At 61.8% G+C, this 18047-nt stretch overlaps 1 pseudogene; it reads left to right on the top strand.

Annotated features, from left to right (window-relative positions):
- Nucleotides 1-2647: 2647 nt before the first annotated feature.
- LOC125340715 lies at nucleotides 2648-3511 on the top strand (annotated as a pseudogene).
- The last annotated feature ends 14536 nt before the right edge of the window (nucleotides 3512-18047 follow it).

The raw sequence follows: 18047 nt of genomic DNA, 5'->3' as shown, positions 1-18047 counted from the left end.
AACTGTCATCCTCAGACTCCTGAATAGCTAGGATTACAGGTGTGAGCCACCGGCGCTTGTCAGTCCTTTTTGACACAAGGTCATGCTATGCAGCTCAGGTTTTGGCCTTCAACTTTATGCCGTCCTACACGTGCCTCTTAAATGCTAGAATTAGGATTATCCAGACATAGTATTTTCAGCTCAGGGTTACTTGAATCTGCAGATTTAGAACCCTCAGATACAGAGAACCAACTCAATACTTAGAACAAACATTTCTATCATTCTACCATCTTGTTCTTTTTTGGCAATACAGGTGTTGATTCTCAAGGCTTGCACTCCACTTAAGCCGCACTCTCAAACCATTTTACTTTAGCTCTTTTTTTTTTTTTGGTGCTGGTCCTGGGGCTTGACCTCAGTACCTGGACACTCTCCCTGAGCTTTTTTGCTCAAGGCTAGTGCTCTACTACTTGAACCACAGCTCCAGTTCTGGTATTTTGGTGGTTAAGTCAAGTTAAGAGTCTCACTCATCAGGTCTGTCTCCTAAGTGACTAGGATTGTAGGTGTGAGGCACCAGTGCCCAGCTTGGCTTGTTTTTAAGGCACTTTTTTTTCTTTTTTTCTTTTTTTTTTTTCCCCTATGCTGGTATCAAGACTTGCTCTTTCTCATCTCGATTTAAATCATGAGCCTTCGTGGCTGGCTGCTCCATCTTTCATTTGCATTATCTCAAGCTCTCTTGAGCTTGTTTGCCTTACCTACTCTGCTCAGATCAGACTGCTTCAATGGTTTCCCATCTCAATCACCCCAAATCCAGAATAGTTTGGTCTAGAAAATTCCACTAAATCTGACCTCCACTAGTGCATCTCTGATCTCTGAATGCTGGCAATTTCTGGCTTAATTTGTGTTTTAGGTAAAAGTGAAGTTCAACTTCTGATATCTGCTTGCTATTAGAATGTTTTAGTAGAGGTCTTTGGTTTATCTCCACTAGTTTAAAAAAAATTGAGCCGTTTAAAAAGGAAATAGTTTTATTCAGGCGCTGTCCTTGGTCCTGGGCTTAAAATAGGAAATAAAATTCCTTAGTAGTGTGATTCAGAAAAGAGGTGCACACGTGAATGTCTGCTCTGCACACACTGCCAGAATGATCGGTGCAACAGAAAGCAGAGAGGGCACCCAGGACCCACAGCACAGTGAGGGTCGGATGCTGTGTTGTCAGGGTGATGGGCAAGGCCTCTGGTAGAGTGGGGATTGGAAAAGACCCCTGTTGCTTCCCGCGCGGGCCCCAGCTCAGCCAGTTCCCCTGGGTAAGCGTTCCTGTGGCTGACAGCAGCCCAGGGCCACCACAGATCGTTCGTGGGACCATGTCAGGCTGGCTCCCCGGCCTGGAGGAAGCTGGAGTCTGGGCTCCAGGGGAGACTGCTGTAAACGTGGAGGGTGGTAGGCTCTGTGGGAGCCACGGGCCCTCAGCTGTAGCCCCAGTGCGGACAGTAGCCTGGGTCTAACCAGAGCACCTTCCTGGCCCTGCCCACTCGGCCCTTTGTCCTGTCAGTGCCAGGCACACGCTCCACTATCCTGTCCCCAGCGTTTGATCTGCAGGCCATTTGGTTCAGAGGCTCTCAGGCTCACGTCTGCGCTGCAGCAGTGCCACGTGCAGAGCTCAAGGAGTCCCTCAGGCTGTGTTCTGCTGCCGTGGACAGGGTCTGGCTGCCCACGTGGGTGTCTTGCTCCTCTCCCCCTCCTCTTCCTCCTCCTCCCGGGAGGAGTGGCTTTCTGGCTTAGAGATCAGGGTCTGCTTGCCTGGGTTAAGGACAAGAACTTAGTCCTTTGCTGAGGCTCTTCCAACGTAAGCTTAGGCTTTTTTGAGCTATTTCTATTTTACTTATTTATTTTTTTGCATCATGGAGAAAAGGCAAGGCGATAGACGGGCAGTACTGGAAACCTTGAACCCCAAACTCCAGCTCAGCCGGCTCCTAGCTGCCCCTGCTTTCCCTCTGTCGATGAACGAGGGCCCGGCCCACCCCCAGGTCCTTGTGAGAGCTAGCCTGGGGTCAACAACATGAAAGTCCCCAGCAGCCCCCCGCCCAGAGCACTGCTGCAGCGGCGGGCACCGTTGTCCAAGCTAAGCCCTGACTGACCGAGATGTCCCCCATCCCGACACTCAGGCCTCCAGCAGCAGCCGGTCCACTCCCGTTCTCCTTGTCGAAACAAGTTCGTTGATCCCTTCCAGGGCGGCAGATGATGCCTTGCAATGCGGGGCGATTAGAGAAAGGACTAACCAGTAAATATTAAGCTTCAGTACTGGTTTCTGGTTGATGACAGGATATAAAATGAAAAATGATAGGGCGTGCTTCCTCCTTTCAGGAGGTTTATCATCTAGTTAGAGCTGCAGAGCCTAGCAGCATAAACGTCAAGAGAATAACTAGTTGCTTTACCATTTGAGCCACATCACTTCTGGCTTTTTTTGCTGGCCAATTAGAGAGAAGGGTCTCTTGGATTTGTCTGCCTGGGATGGCTTTGAACCTCCTGCCTCCGATTTCATCCCCTGAGTAGCTAGGCTACAGGCATGAGCCACCAGTGCCAGCTGTCAGGATGCTATTCTTACGGCCCTCAGTTGACAAACAGTTGAAGCTCTATTAAAAACTCCCCCCGCCCCCCCATTCTTCTCGGGAAAACACCAAATGGCGGATGACGCCGGGGCAGGGGGAGGGCCCAGAGGCCCTGGGGGCCCAGGCTTGGGAGGCCATGGTGGCTTCCGAGGAGGCTTCGGTAGTGGCCTTGGGGGTCGAGGTCGCGGCCGTGGTAGAGGCCGGGGTCGTGGGCCCAAGACCAGGAATGGATCCCCGTCACCAAACGAGGCCGCCTGGTTAAGGACATGAGGATCAGGTCTTTGGAGGAAATCTATGTTTTCTCCCTGCCCATCAAGGAGTCTGAGATGATTGACTTTTTCCTGGGGGCGTCCCTCAAGGATGAGGTGTGTGTTGAAGATCACGCCCGTGCAGAAGCAGACTCGAGCTGGCCAGCATGCCAGGTTCAAGGCATTTGTAGCCCTTGGCGACTACAGTGGCATGTCAGTCTGTGTATTCAGTGCTCCGAGGAGGTTGCCACTGCCATCCGAGGGGCCATCACCCTGGTGAAGCTCTCCATCGTCCCTGTGCGGAGAGGCTATGGGGGAACAGATTGGCAAGCCCCACACTGTCCCGTGCAAGGTGACAGGCCGCTGGGGATCTGGGCTGCTGCGCCTCATCCCCGCCCCCAGACACACTGGGATCGTTTCAGCTCCTGTCCCCAAGAAGCTGTTGATGATGGCTGGTGTTGCTGACTGCTACATCTCAGCCAGGGGCTGCACTGCTACCTTGGCAACTTCGCCAAGGCCACTTTTGATGCCATCTCCAAGACCCACAGTCACCTGACCCCTGACCTCGGGAAAGAGACCGTGTTCACCAAATCTCCTTACCAGGAATTCACTGACCATCTTGTGAAAACCCACACCAGAGTCTCCGTGCAGACAACCCAGGCTCCAGCTGTGGCTACAACATAGGATTTTTATACAAGAGCAATAAAGAGAATCAAGCCTGTTAAAAAAAAAAAAAACAAAAAAACAAAAAACTCCCCCCCCCCAAAAAAATGAACAGAAAATAAAAACTCCTCCCAATCTCTTCTAGCCAGCTTTCCCTGTGTCTTTGCCAGACTGTCAAGTATTTGAGGCCTAAATCGATCCCCGGCAAACGGTTAGTTTAACACTAATCCAGATTCACCCCCAAAGCCAAGGCAGCACTTCTCCCCAAACACATAGTAGAAGGTGCGCATCCAGGTGAGTTCATCCTTGAGAAAGGAGTAAGATAGATTTAGAAAAGAACTGCCTGTCTGCGACATGGGTAGTGTTGGGGATGCAGGGAAAGGGAAGAGTTCTGTAGCAAAATAGCATTCTGGAAGCAGACTGCCTGACTACAAGTCCGTGCCCTGTCACTTAGTGGCTGAGCAAGTGAGCTAACCTCGCCTCTGCAATGGGCCGTGGTTCTTCCCCACATTGTAAATCTGGACAAGGACTTGCTCGCTGCGCTATTCCCAGTAGTCACATGTGCCTTCCAACCCCAGAGGCCCAACCCCAGATGCAGGCGGTCTTCTTGCAGGGAGTCTTACAACCCTTACACGCTGGCTGAGGGGCTCCCTTTGAGCCATCTTTGCAGTGTCACCCAGAAAAACCAGAGCTCCCCGGTAAGTTCCCCTTCCACTGAGCCCTGCCTTTGCTACTCGTGAGCTGATTGGGGGGAAGTTGTTCGGACACAGCTGTGAGGAGACGATACCCTAATAAGTGGAAAGAGCCTAGCACCTCAGCTCCCTCAGGGACGGGTCCTTGCCCTCTGCCCCCTACATCTCGACAGCTCTCCACACCGGCTCTTGTGGGAAATGATCCACTTCCAATCCAGCTACTTGAAAACTCCCATTTCTCCCCAGTCAGAGAGCCAGTAGCACCTTGTAATCAAGGCTGGAGGGGTGCGGGTCCGCTGGGCAGAGGCTTCCCGGACCTGCATCTCAGCCCCTCCTCCTGGCATCTTCCGCCTTCTGTTGCCTATCTGGAGAAGACCTCGAGCAGACATTGTGTGGTCTGTAGCCCTGAGCGCAAAGAATATACCTCCCCACACCAGGCCTACCCGCATTCACGTCTGCCATCCTCTTGACACAGGTGGTAGGGAACTAGGGCAGGAGGAAAGGGCCCACCTGGACCTAGAACGCCCACTGACAAGGCTCTGAGCCTTCTACCCCTGAGGAGCCAGGATGTTGATCCGGTCATCCTTTGCTTCCATCACCTTAAAGGAGGGAGAGGGGCATTAGAGGGGCTGCTGCCCTAGTGTCGGGCCCGGCCTACCTGGAGGCCCAGGGCTCCGCAGCCCCCCCGGCTCTGGAGGGCGGGGCTCTGGGGGAACACCTGCTTGTGGGTCCCTTGACTCCTCCTGGAGCCTGTCCTGGCTTGGGCAAGAGGGGGTGGGGAAAGTCTTGAGGCGCTAACATGGACAGGTGGAGACAGGCCCCCCCCCCCCCCCCCAGCCATCAGGAAGGTCTGTGGAAAGAGGCGGGCGGGGAGTTGTGGGGAAAATCCCAAAGATGTAGACATTTTTCACAGTAAACGGGAATTGTTCTAATAAACCAGAACCTGAAACTTTGTTTTTAGAAAACCTCAGAAACATGGCTTATAAAAACTCGAGGATTGCATTGTTACAGTGGTCTTTCCAAACACCTTCCCACATGTGTTTTAAAACCAGAGAGACAGTACAGGAGCAAGTGGTGGTCAGAGCTGGGCCAGCCCGCGGAAACGGTGCGGGGAAAGTCGGATGGCCTTGGGGTCCGCAGATACGTGTTCATTCACAAAACCAGAAGAGACTGGAGCAGAAGACCTGATTAGGAAATTGTAAGGACACAGGCCTAAATGACTCCCACGGCTGCTGACCCCTGGGAGCCGAACGTCAAAGGCAGACATGTCTGTGGACATCGCGGAGGCTGCTTCCACCGGGATTACAGGAATACCACACGGGGCTGCCCGCCTAAAGCAGCCCGCGTGGAAGTCGGGGGGGCCGTCCAGCCTGTGCGGGAGGCTGCGTGCCAGGCCTGGCTGCCTCTCATTTCCTCTGCAGCTTTTCGGAGTCTCTGGATTTTGGGGCTGCCGCTGGCATCGTCAGGGGAACAGGGCTGATCCTCCCATCCCAGCTGTTACCCATGAGCTCAAGGAAGGGAGGTCTGCGTGGCGACAGCACAGAACCGCCTGAGGTGTCCACTTACCCCGTGTGCTTTACGTGAACGGCTGCACTACACCAAAGCCCACACTCTGTCCCACCCCAACTTGCCCACAGGGTCCCGGCGCTGGCAGAGGGGAGGCCCCTGCTAGGATAGAGGGCACTGGACACGCTACTACCCCAGGAGCCCAGGGGCCTGAGGCCAGCCTCTGCAGAGGCCAACCCCGCCTCCGCACAACTTCCTCCTACGGCTGGCGGACCTTCCCCTGGTTACAACCCACGAAAGAAAACCAGCGGTAAGCTCGCGCACACACGCCCAAGGTCACAGTTCCACAGGAAGACGGATGAATCTCAGTTTTTGCAGGCCATCAATGTTCAGAAGTCATTGACTCCTGAAGACAAAGAATCAATAATTGCTGATCTATCATACGCAAATGATTAGGAAGGGTGGCAAAGATACTGGGGTGGCCCCTGGCACCCATTTCTATTGTCCTTTGCTTGAAGCATGCTTGTTTCCTTCTCTACATCATGTGTGATTACAGAAGCACTGTCTCCAGGATACGCCCCCCACCCCCCAAAGAAATCAAGAGGTAGGCACATGACCTGAGCTGTCCAACCAGGCTCCTCCTGCCCCGTCGCTGGGATGCAATAGGTGGAAGACTGTCCAGGTGCAAATCTGGGCCTGCCGTCAGCCCTGCTCAGGCTTCCACCCTGGACTCGATGCTCCAGGCTGACTGACAGAGCTAGAGGACCCGGCTTGCTCTGCTCCTAGCTCCTTTCATACATGGACTGGTCGCTCTGTGTGCTAGGTACTGTAGCAGAGATCTGGACAAGGACTTTTCTTGGTTTGTAACTGCTGATGGTTCCCTCAGGAATTTCTTCTACTTCTCCCAAGCTGGCAGGAACTTAGAAATGTTGCATTTCTTAGAGCAATTGTTATCCACACAAATTATTGTTTCAACTTTAAAATCATCGACTACTGCTGCTCGCCTCCTGTTTCTCTTTCTCTGTAACGTTTTATGTCCTGGGAATCTGGAAGTCATGAGGGAGGAAATACACTATCCCTCTCCCCAAGCTGACTCACATGGCGGTGGCTGGGGTGGGGAAGGTATAAGGCTTAAGCAGTCTCCACAGCTTAAGTTTCTATATTAGCTTTAAAAAAACAAAACTATTCAACGTTTTTATACAAAGGGTTCTCAGCTCAACACATCAATTGATGAGTGCGGTGCGTCTTCATCTGTGCACCTCAGCTTTCCCAACCTACATTCACTTTTGTTTAGTTTTCAGTTTCTTAGTTATCTTTTTTTTTTTTTTTTTTTTTTTTTGGCCAGTCCTGGGCCTTGGACTCAGGGCCTGAGCACTGTCCCTGGCTTCTTCCTGCTCAAGGCTAGCACTCTGCCACTTGAGCCACAGCGCAGCTTCTGGCCGTTTTCTGTATATGTGGTGCTGGGGAATCGAACCTAGGGCCTCGTGTATCTGAGGCAGGCACTCTTGCCACTAGGCTATATCCCCAGCCCTCTTAGTTATCTTTAAGAAGCTGTATAAGGGGTTCTGAAATGTGTTTATGAATGCGATGCGTCTTGACCAGCGTCCCTCCCAATCCTGCCCATCCCTCTCTCAACTAGAATCCTGGTTAGGGAGAAGGCTGAGATCTGAGGGTCAGAGGTCAACGCCGGCCCAGGCGGACACCTTGGTGAGACTTATTTTCAATGAACCTCCGTGAAGACAGAAGTTCTGGGCGCTGTGGCTCAGTGGTGGGGGGCTCAGGGACAGCGCCCCGCCCCGAGTCCCATCGCCATCACTGACTCACACGCCAAGGCTCAGCTGCCCTCCCAGTGGATGGCACCAGGGGCCTGTCTGCCTCAGTTTCCCGTGTGGCAGCATGTCCCTCCTTGCCTTTGATGTCCTGGCACCGAGTGGCTCGCTGGAGAACTAGGTGTCCCCACGGTGCTAGGTCCAGGTCCCGGCGGGAAAGTTGGGGTTCTCCAGAGGGGCTGGGGGCCGGGCTGGGGGGGGAAGCGGGGTCTCCAGGAGGCTGGGGGCCGGGCTGGGGGGGGAAGCGGGGTCTCCAGGAGGCTGGGGGCCGGGCTGGGGGGGGAAGCGGGGTCTCCAGGAGGCTGGGGGCCGGGCTGGGGGGGGGGAAGCGGGGTCTCCAGGAGGCTGGGGGCCGGGCTGGGGGGGAAGCGGGGTCTCCAGGAGGCTGGGGCCCGGGGACCGGGCTGGGGGGGGGAAGCGGGGTCTCCAGAGGGGCTGGGGGCCGGGCTGGGGGGGAAGCGGGGTTCTCCAGGAGGCTGGGGGCCGGGCTGGGGGGGAAACGGGGTCTCCAGGAGGCTGGGGGCCGGGCTGGGGGGGGAAGCGGGGTCTCCAGGAGGCTGGGGGCCGGGCTGGGGGGGGAAGCGGGGGTCTCCAGGAGGCTGGGGGCCGGGGACCGGGCTGGGGGGGGAAGCGGGGTCTCCAGGAGGCTGGGGGCCGGGCTGGGGGGGGGAAGCGGGGTTCTCCAGAGGGGCTGGGGGGGGGGAAGCGGGGTTCTCCAGAGGGGCTGGGGGCCGGGCTGGGGGGGGGAAGCGGGGTCTCCAGGAGGCTGGGGGCCGGGCTGGGGGGGGAAGCGGGGTTCTCCAGGAGGCTGGGGGCCGGGCTGGGGGGGGAAGCGGGGGTCTCCAGGAGGCTGGGGGCCGGGGACCGGGCTGGGGGGGGAAGCGGGGTCTCCAGGAGGCTGGGGGCCGGGGACCGGGCTGGGGGGGGAAGCGGGGTTCTCCAGGAGGCTGGGGGCCGGGCTGGGGGGGGAAGCGGGGTTCTCCAGGAGGCTGGGGGCCGGGCTGGGGGGGAAGCGGGGTCTCCAGGAGGCTGGGGGCCGGGCTGGGGGGGGAAGCGGGGTCTCCAGGAGGCTGGGGGCCGGGCTGGGGGGGGGAAGCGGGGTTCTCCAGGAGGCTGGGGGCCGGGCTGGGTATTCGTGTGAACCTCACTGAAGCGTGGACACGGGGTGCTGTGCTGCTCGGCACCCTGCAGTGCGCTGGGGTGTTCGGTGTGCGCCCCGAGGCCTGGGGGGGGTGTGACCTGGGGAGCGGTCACCTGCTGCGGGCGGGTGGGATGAGCTTGAGATGACGGGGGGGGGGTCACGAAGGGGGGCCGCCTCGCCCGGGGAGCCCCCCCCGATCGCGGGGCGCGCCGCGGTGGGGTGCAGTGAGTTCCCCGGCCGCCGCGGGGTGCGGGGACCCGGGGCCCGGCTCGTGGCCAGACGCCACGCGTGGCTGCGCCATGGGGAGCGGGGGAGGGCGCTTCCCGCGCGTCACCCGGGCGTGCGGGGCGGCGCGGGGCGGCGCGGGGCGGCCCACGGGGCAGCTTCGGGTCCCGGCCAGCCCCGGGCCTGGCCCTCCGCTCCCCTCCCCTCCCCACGGAGCCCGCGGAGGACCGCGACCTGGGGGGGGGGGACCCGGCCGGCAGCCCTCCCCCTCCCCCTCCCCCTCCCTCCCCGCCTCCCCCCCCATAAATAGCGGCGGCGGCGCGGGGGGCTTCCGCGGCGGTGACGTCATCACCGCCTCCCCATGGCAACCGGCGGCGGCGGCGGCGGCGGCGAGAGCGGGGTCGCTAGGCAACGCCGGCGCCCTCCGCCCCGCGCCCCCCGGCCCCCGCCCGGCGGACGGCTTCCCGGAGCGGCCCCGCGGCGAGCGCGGGCGCGGGGCGGAGCGCGCGGGGCGGAGCGCGCGGGGCGGAGGGCGCGGGGCGGAGCGCGCGGGGCGGAGCGCGCGGGGCGGAGCGCGCGGAGGGCGCCGCCGGGGCCGCCCAGCCCGCCGGCTCCCAGCAGGTGCGGCCCGGCCCCGCGCGCGCCCGCGACCGCCCGGCTCCTTTGTGCCGCCGGGTTCTCTGGGGCGCCGAGGCCGCGGAGCCGCGCTGAGGGCCCCGCCCCTCCCCCCTCCCGCCCGGCGCCCCTCCCCCCGCGCCCCTCCCCCCGCGCCCCTCCCCCCCGGCCCGCGGACGATGGGGCTCGCGGTGCCTCCGCCGCCGCCCCCCCGGGACACGGGGGGCGCGGGTCGGGCCGGCGGAGCCCGCGCGGGGCCCCCGCAGACGCGATGATCCCGCGGCCCGCGCGCGCCCCGAAGGCGTCCGGAGCGAAGGGGCGCCGGGCCCCGCCGCGGGCTCCGCACCCGCCCCCCGCAGGGCGCCCTCTCCGCGCGGCCCGGGTCCCCGCGGCGCCCGGGGAGGGCGGGGCGGCGGCTTCGTGAGGTCGGAGCCCGGGAGGAGGAGCCGGGCCGGGCCGGCCGCGCAGGTGGGTGTGCGCGGGGCGAGGGCTCCCGCGCGTGTGTGTGCGCGCGTGTGTGTGCGCGTGTGCGTGTGCACGCCCGTGTGTGCGCGCCCGTGTGCGCGTGTGTGCACGCCCTGTGTGCGCCCGTGTGCGCACGCCCGTGTGCGCGTGTGTGCACGCCCGTGTGTGTGCGCCCGAGTACGCACGCCCGTGTGCGCGCTCCGGCAGCCGCGGGCCCGGCCGGGGGGGGGGGGGCGGGGGGCGGGGCAGGACTCACATGGGGTTCACGGCGCCCCATCCGGAGCCGGGCCGGGCGGGCGCTGCGCCCCCGGGTCACCCCGCGCGCCGGGCTCCCCGCAGGGCTCCGCCCGGGTGGGGCGCGGCGGGAGGCCCCTCGGGGCCCCCCTCCCACGGAGCGCGCGTCAGGTGGAGGGGTGCAGCCCCCCCTCCCCCCCCTCCCCACGCAGCCGGCCGTCCCGAGGGCACATGAGTAAGCGGGGCCGCGGCGGCGGAGGGGAGCCGAGCCCGCCCGCCCGCCTGCCCGCCCGCGGAGGCCCCGGGCCCCGAGGCCCCGCACCGCGCTCAGGGCCGCCTCCCCTTCCTTCCTCCTCGGTCTTCTCTCCCCGAAGGGAGCGGCGCCCATTTGTGGATTCCAGACGAGCAGCAGCCTGCAGCCGCCCGGAGCGCGCCGCCAAGGTACAGCCGCCTCCCCGGGCCGGGCCGGGCTTCCCGGGGTTCGAGGCCGCCCCGGGCCGGGGCCGATCCCGTGGGTCTCCGCAGCCCCTGCTTTTCCTCCCTGCCCCCGCGGCCCAGGCCAGCGCGGCCAGGCAGGACGGCCTGCGGGCGGGGGGCGGGGGGCTCCCCTTCCCTGGGTGTTCATGTCACAAGTATTTATGGGGCGTCCGCCCGCCGGCGGGGGCCAGGCTGGGCGTCGCGCGCTCCCCCCAGCTTGACCCCGCGCACTCTCACTGAGACGCGGCACCAGGCGGAGTCAGGGCGCCATGTGGCTGAGTGTAGTCACCCCACAGGGCACAGGCTTCCGCCCCACCCCGCGCCTGTTGGGGGGGGGGCAAACCACGCATCAAGGCTCCATTTATTCTTTCCCAAGAAAGAACACATTTCTGCCTTTGTACATGGGGTCCGAGGGGACCCAGGCTGCAGGAGTTGAGGGTGGTGTGGCCTCTCGGGGGTGGGGGGGCACCGGGGTTCAGCCCTGTGGGCGCTTGCTGCGTGGGCACTGAGGCTCTGGCAGAGCCGGGGGGCCTCTGCAAGCAGGCTTTGGGGGGGGGGCGGTGCAGGTTGGAGATGACAAACCTGGAGCTCTGGTAACGAGGGCACCGGGAGAGAGTTGGCGCCCGGAGCAAGCCCTCCGGGAGGCCCCGCCGGTGGGCACACGCGTCGCGCGCTTTGTGTTGGTGTCCACGGGAGAGAGGGGGCCGCACAGCCCCTCCAGGCCCTGTCCACACTGGGCAAGCGCTCAGCCCTTCAGGCTGTGCCAGGCACAGGGAGGAGGCGGGCCAGGGAGGGGGGGGGAGTCTACAGCCAGGGCCAAGCCCACCCCATGCTGCCCCCCCCCCGTGGGTGACCCAGGATGGCCCCGTCTGGGGAGGGGCCAGGGATCCACGCTGAGCAGGCTGACCGTGGGTGGGAGGGCTTCCTGCTTCCTCTCCAAAGGTGACGGCGGGCGGGAGGGGCTGCAAAGCGGAGCGGTGGGCAGTGACAGGGCCGAGCCCCGGGCACACAGCAAGCCAGCAGCCTGGCATCTGGCGGGGCCGGGGGGCAGCACGGGGCAGAGGCAGAAGAGGCCTCCTAGGGCTTGCAGAGCGCGGGGGGAGGGGGGGATGCGGCCGCCTGGGGGGGTGGCTCGTGCTGGGTGCTGGTGCTGGGTGCTGGGTGCTGGGCAGGAAGCAGGTTGACGGGCTGCACGGCTGCATTCCTTTCCTAGTGGCCCGGAGAGTCTCGGTGGTTGTCCTGGGGGCAGAAGGCGGGGCGGGCTGGCGGAGCCTGGGCTGGGCTGGAGGCGCTCCCCCCTCAGCCCGCACCCTCCAGCCCACCTGGGCGAGGCCCGGCCGAGCCGCGAGGAACGGCAGCAAGCTCTTCGCAGGAGAGACTTCACTTGTGTGAGTCTCGGGGGTAGAAGCGGACTCGCGGCAGCTTGGGGCAGAGCGTGGCAAATGGGAACTTGTAAGGCCAGGGCTAACTTGGTGAATAGGCAAGCCAGGTGCCTGGCAAGCTGGGTGCCCGGTACTGGGAGCCCCGGGAAGCCCTCTGGGCTCTGTCTAAGCCCGGCCTCGGTGCCCAGGGAGGGCTACAGTGGGGGGGGGGGGGAGGAGAAGCTGGAGCACGGCTTGCCCTCCCCATTGCTTAGTCTGGTACGTATTGTTCTAACAACACGCGTGACACTGGGTCATTTACATGAGCCCGATGCTGCGGGCCCCTCCGTGGTGACAGCCCTCACGCGGTGCTGCGCGGTGGCAGAAGGAAGAAGGGCGAGCCAGTGAGACAGAACAGAGAGGTCTGAGCTCACTTTGATCGCGAACCCTTGTACCCAGCACCGGTGGCTTACACCTATAATCCTAGCCATGCAGGCCACGATCAGCAAGATCCAACTTGGAGGCCAGCCTGGGCAGGGAGTCTGTAAGCCCCCCGAGACGCTGGGTACAGGGGGACGCACCAGTTATCCCAGCTCTGTGGAAAGTATGACTAGGAAGGTCACGGTCTAGGCTAGCCTGGGTTAAAAAGTAAGACCCTATCTCAAAAACGAACCAGAGCCAAGGGGGCTGGAAACATGGCTCAAGCGGCAGAGCACCTGCCTAGCGACTGCAAGGTCCTTAGTTCAAACCCCAGTACTGCCGGATAAGCATCGTCATCACAAAGAATGAAGACCCAAGGCGAAGGCCTCGCGAGGCAGGAGTGTGTGTGGTCAGCACGCAGGCCGAGAATCTCGCCCGTGACGCCACGTGGCCCATCCTGGAGACTCAGACCCGCTAATTCACGCCTCTCCCGTGCCACAGAGAAAATTACAGTGCTGGTGGGGTGTTGAGAGGATTGTGGGAACTGCTAAGGTGATGGCGGGAGAGAATGCCGGGAGGAAGTGGCCACACCTTGTTTGGGGGACACAGGGAGTCTTCCTGCAGGTGGGGGGTGGGGGAGCCCCCTCCTTGAGAGAAGTCCACGCCCCCAGAAGGCCCACAGAGCCTTCCTAACACCGCTAGGAAGCCTGGCAATACCATGTCTGCTTTCTCCCCGAATAGCCGTCTGCGGAGATTCTCAGAGGAGTCACGTGGGGTCATTAGCCATTCCTTCCAGGCCTACCTAGAGTTCACGTTTCGGGGGGGACCTGGAGTTGGGCCTGATCCCACTCCTCTTTGCGCCTGGAATCTTTGTTCAGTTCCTTGAAGAACCGTGAGCCCCATCCAAAGTACAAAACTAGCTAGGTGACTCACATCTGTAATCCCAGCACCGGGGGAGGTTAAAGCAGGACGACAGACTGAAGGCCAACCTGCAGAGAGTTCTAGGCCAGTCTGGATTCCATCGGGAGACCCGACTTCAAGCAAACGAGCTGCACAAAACTGGGGTTCTGCATGCCGAGAGGTCAGGCTGGAGGTTGTGGGGGGCTCCTGGGTCACTTTGGCAGAGACTTGGAGATGGCTTATTACTTTTGTTCGTGGGTCATGGTGCTTGAACTTGAGACCTGGGCGCTGTCCCTGAGCTCTTCTGCTCAAGGCTAGCGCTCTGCCACATGGAGCCACAGTGCGCCTTCCGGTTTTCTGGTGGTTGATTGGAGATAAGAGTCTCGCAGACTTTCCTGCCTGGGCTGGCTTCGAACTGCGATCCTCAGATCTCAGCCTCCTGAGTAGCTAGGATTACAGTTGTGAGCCACCGGCACCTAGTGGCTTCTTACTTCTCCCATAATACCTTAGCCGTCCTATGAATTTAGAAAAAAAGCCATCTGAATTTCTAATTATCTGAAAAACAAAACAACACCGCCAAGTCCACCAAGACAAACCCAGAACCCAGCAGGCTGGGAATGGCCGGCCGAAGCCAGACCTGTCTCGCCACTCGGGAGCTACATGGCCTCAGCCTGGAGGTCTCCAGTGCCATTTTCTTTCTTCCAGCTTCCAATGAGACTGCTGGTGGAAGTGCTAGAGGAGCAGAGAAGCCCTCCTCCCTCTGGGAGTCGGGGGGGGGGATCCCCTTTCAAGGTAGTCAGCTCTCAGACTGCTGTAGCACATTCAAGCCAAAGCTTGGGTGTTGCACCCAACCCCACTCTTTCACAGAAGGAAACGGGCCCAGAGAGGGCGGATGGGAGGCCCTGCCCCCTGACAGTTGAGGGTGCCTGTCTACAACAACTGCATCTGAGGGGTGCCCCCTCCCCTGTGCAGAAGCGGAGGAGAAGGGCTGGCTTGAGAGATGGCCTCGCTCACGCTGGAGGCCGGGCAGGTCCTCGCCCCTCCGCCCACCTGTGCTACACAGATCTGATGTGCGGGGATTCCCCCTGCCCCCCGTTCTGTGGGCCCATGTTTTAAGCCAAAGCAGGAGCAGTGATAACAGAGTCCACAGGTAGAAAAACACCTGAGTCCGGACAGAGTCGCGTGGGGGCCTCCACGCTCTGCGGGCTTCTTCACTGGTGTGTACTGTGGACCCCATGCAGGAATGTCTTTCTTTTTTATTTTTTGCCAGTCCTGGGCCTTGAACTCAGGGCCTGAGCACTGTCCCTGGCTTCCTTTTGCTCAAAGCTAGCACTCTGCCACTTGAGCCACAGCGCCCCTTCTGGCTTTTCTGTTTATGTGGTGCTGAGGATTCGAACCCAGGGCTTCATGCATGCTAGGCCCGCCCTCTACCGCTAGGCCTCATCGCAGCCCCAGGCAGGAATTCAGGTAGTCACCATTGCAGCGTTTCTGGGAAGGAGGGGGATCTCGTGGGAGATGACCCACCCGGGATCCCGAGGGTGGGAGGAGGTGGCGGGGTGGTGGGGGAGGGAAGCGGGGTCAGGACGGAAGGCAGAGGTCCACCGCCGGGCAGGGTTCTGCATGAGGTGTGGCAGGGGCGTCCCGCAGCCCAGCCCTCCCAGCCAGGGGACCGGGGAAGGACGGACCCAGAGAAGGGATGGCAGCCGAGCGCGGGCCTGCCGAGGGGGGAGAAGATGGGGGGCCGTGCACCTCAACACTGGTTTAGTGGCCATCACGTGTTCAAGGGCCTTCCAGGTTCCTGCCCAAGCATTTGGCTGGGGCAGCCACACCGTCCCATGCCTTGGCCTTCACCTGGTCAGACACAGGCCACCCCTGGGGACAAGCCTGCCCCCCCCCCCCAGCCCTGGGCAGCCGCTGCGGGCTCGGGAGGGAGAGGGTGGGTGAGGGAGGGCGGGGAGGGCTCGAGGGCGGGGAGACCTGCACGGTTAGCTCTGCTGGGGAAACGCTGGCCACAGAGCCAACTGCCAGCCAGAGACACGGGTTTGGAACTTGGGGGGGGGGGGTGCTGCAGAGCAAGTGTGGCGAGAGGATATTAACCAAATCCATCTTGTCTCCAGCACGCGTGTCCTTTGTGCGGAGGTGGCTCTTTCCGCTTCCCGGTCCCTCCGTTTCCCCATTCCCTGGGAAGGGTGTCCTAGCAAACCGGGGCCTCTGTTCTGAGAGGTGCCCCCCAGCTGCCCAGCCCCCTGGGGACTGTCGTACCCCATACCCCTGCCAGCCTTGGCAGAGGAGGCCGAGTGTAATCAGGACGTGAGGGAGAGCTGGCGGGGCAGGTGTGGCCACTTCCCTCTGCGGAATCTGGAGCCTGTCCAGCAGCTCGGTGACCCGCAGGACTCTGGAGCTTTTCCCAAACATCTGCCTGGCCCCAGGCGGGGCTGAGGTGCGCGCTCTGGGATCTGGAGTGGACCGACCTGTTGGGTTGGTTGGGTAGCAAGCCCTGTCTTCTGGAATTCTGCACTGAGCACACCTCAGCCTGGGCTCCTCCGTGGCTCGCGTGGCGGCCGGGGCGGGCCCGGGGCTGGGGGAGGGGAGCCTTAGCCGCTGGCTTCAGCAGCTCCGGTCACCCAGCTTGACCCCACCCGTCTTCAGGACCCCTGGATCTCATGGGATCTTCCTTCTAGCACCTTCCCACGAGCAGGCCGGAGGGCGCCTGGCCCATTATTCACGTCAAGCCTGTGAGGCTGAGATCAGGTGGCAGGGTCACAGCAAAGGGGCCTCGATCCCATGAGCCTGCCTGGCAGAGTCAGCTCCGAATCAGGCTGCCAGACCAGCGGAGGTTAACCTCCCGCTTGAAGAGACGGATGCTCCCGTCGGGGTGAAAGGCACCGGCCCGGGCAGGGGGGCAGCCTGGAAGGGAGTGGGGGCAGGAACCATCTCCCGAGAATGCCTCACTCTGGTAGAAGGCTCCGGTGTAAGCGGCAGCTCTCCGTCCTGCAGGAATCCTCCCTCCTGTAGAGACCAACTCCGCTCCCGCCGCGGAAGGCTCTGCACATGAGGCCTTGTTGCTGAGCCTCTTTGGGGCCGGTGAAGATGCGACGGACTGATAAGCGGACTTGAAGCAGGTGCTGGCCTGTGACTAGGGAAGCCGAGTGCCTGACTGCTAGCAGGGGAGTCGGTGACCAGTCTGCTTTTCACCGGGGGGGGGGCTCCTCATGTCTTGCTCAGACATTGGGTGGGGGTATCTTCCACCCCTCTGTGTCTCCACCATCCATTCTTCCTAGACTCTGCGGTTCAAGCTGTGTTCTCCCTACCCACCAACTGCCAGGCATCCGCAGGGTCAGAGACCCTGAGCAGCCAGAGCAAGAGAATGGGCAGGCATTGGGGTCAGAGACACGTGGGCTCTACTAAGTAACTGTTCGAGGCCATTTGGGCAACTGAGACAGAATACCATAGACTGTGTGTCTTTTCGTTTTTTTCTTGTCGGTCATGGGGCTTGAACTCAGGGCCTGGGCGCTGTCCCTGAACTCTTTGCTCAAGGCTAGCACTCTACCACTTTGAGCCACAGCGCCACTTCCGGTTTTCTGGTGGTTCACTGGAGAGTCTCACAAACTTTCCTGCCCGGGCTGGCTTTGAACCGCCATCCTCAGATCTCAGCCTCCCTGTGTAGCTAGAATTACAGATGTGAGCCACCAGTACCCAGTGACTGTGTGTCTTAGAAATAACAGAAAGTTGTTTGTTAAGCTAGCTCTTTAACCGCTCTGCCTCGATTTCCTCATCTGTCAAAGCGCTTACATCTGTGGGTGGTCGTGATGGCGGAATGAGGGGTCCCCCGTGTGAGTCTCGCTCTGAGCACAGGGCCACAGGAAGCACTGGGGAGCCAGCAACCACGATTAGTTACCGGAGGAGGGCGGAGGAGCCGGGCAAGGCGCAAGGGAGCAGAAAGGTATGGGAAAGGATAATGCGTTTGTATTCCTAACCACAAGGTGATCTGTATCTTTCCTCCTTGGCCGAACCCTGTTCTCAGCCCTGGCTGCTGGTGCCGCTGTTACAGCAGGCCTGCCAGCCACAGGCGGAGGGAGAGCTGGGAAGCACTCGCCCCCCCCCCAACCCTCCCCTCCAGGATCCTGTAGACCCCATGTCCTGTCCCATCTAAGGGAGTGTGCCTGGTGTCCCCCCACTGCTGGAGAGTTGTGTGGACACGGGGTGAGCCCCCCCCCCATTGTCCGCACTCCTCTCCTCCAGGCCAGGGCTGAGCTGGGCCAGGGATCAGGGGAGGAGGGGAAGGAGGAGGAGTCACACTAAAGTCCCCGCTCGGGGTCCCCCCTGCGCGCCTCCCCTGTCCCTGCTGTGCCGGTGTCGCGGCTCAGCACGGCTGTGCCGTGAGTACCGGAGGCACCCGAACGAGGCCGGGGGACGGCCCGGGGGGGGGGACGGCCCGGGGGGGGGGATGGCCCGGGGGGGGGGACGGCCCGGGGGGGGGATAGCCCGGGGGGGGGGACGGCCCGGGGGCCCGTGGTCCAGTCGTGTGTGGCAGGGCGTCTCTGCCCCGTCGTGGGGAATGTGACAGTGGGAATCCACGACCTCCTCGGTCAGTCTTACTGGGCGACTCCGTCTCTCCCGAGGCCCCGAACCCCACTGTACCTGGGAGGACTTCGGGTTTCCTTGACTGAACCCCTACAAAGTGAGGATAGC

Source organism: Perognathus longimembris, chromosome 23 (assembly GCF_023159225.1).
Source record: "Perognathus longimembris pacificus isolate PPM17 chromosome 23, ASM2315922v1, whole genome shotgun sequence".
Lineage (NCBI taxonomy): Eukaryota > Metazoa > Chordata > Mammalia > Rodentia > Heteromyidae > Perognathus > Perognathus longimembris.
The sequence above is the reverse complement of the archived record's forward strand: the minus strand, read 5'-3'. Positions and strand labels throughout refer to the sequence as shown.